The sequence below is a fragment of the Penaeus monodon genome, chromosome 27 (assembly GCF_015228065.2).
Source record: "Penaeus monodon isolate SGIC_2016 chromosome 27, NSTDA_Pmon_1, whole genome shotgun sequence".
Classification (NCBI taxonomy): Eukaryota; Metazoa; Arthropoda; class Malacostraca; order Decapoda; family Penaeidae; genus Penaeus; species Penaeus monodon.
Window position 1 is genome coordinate 39,670,809 of NC_051412.1, and position 381 is coordinate 39,671,189.

At 54.6% G+C, this 381-nt stretch overlaps 1 protein-coding gene across 1 annotated transcript in view; it reads left to right on the forward strand.

Annotated features, from left to right (window-relative positions):
* Positions 1-244: 244 nt before the first annotated feature.
* LOC119590859 overlaps positions 245-381 on the forward strand; it is an 18,630-nt gene continuing 18,493 nt past the window's right edge. Inside the window, exon 1 of the mRNA XM_037939618.1 lies at positions 245-374. The gene's annotated coding sequence lies outside the window, so the exon portion shown is untranslated. The remainder of the gene's footprint in view (positions 375-381) is intronic.

A 381-nucleotide genomic window follows, 5' to 3' on the forward strand; every position in this document is an offset into this window, starting at 1 on the left:
CTGAAAGACAAGTAAACCCCTCCCCCCCCCTCAAAAAAAAAAGGCATATCACAATCATTAATTTCCCACCCGGCACGAAAAACGCCTTCTCCCGGACGACACTTTCCGCCTCCCCGTACGACGTCGCCCTCCCTCCCTCGCCCACGCCTCCCGCCCGCATGTAAACACACGAAGCCGAACATGTGGAGGGAGGACACGCGTCGACGTCGCTCGGAATAAGGAGAAAAAGGAGGCTTATTTTTCGTTATTTATTGGGTGTGAGGAGGAAGGAAGACCGCAGAGATGGCGGAGCAGGTGGAGCTGAAGGTTGAGAAGATGATCCCGGAGTTGGAGGAGATGGAGAGGATAGGATTGTTGTCCGATGTGGAAGTCAGGTGAGGG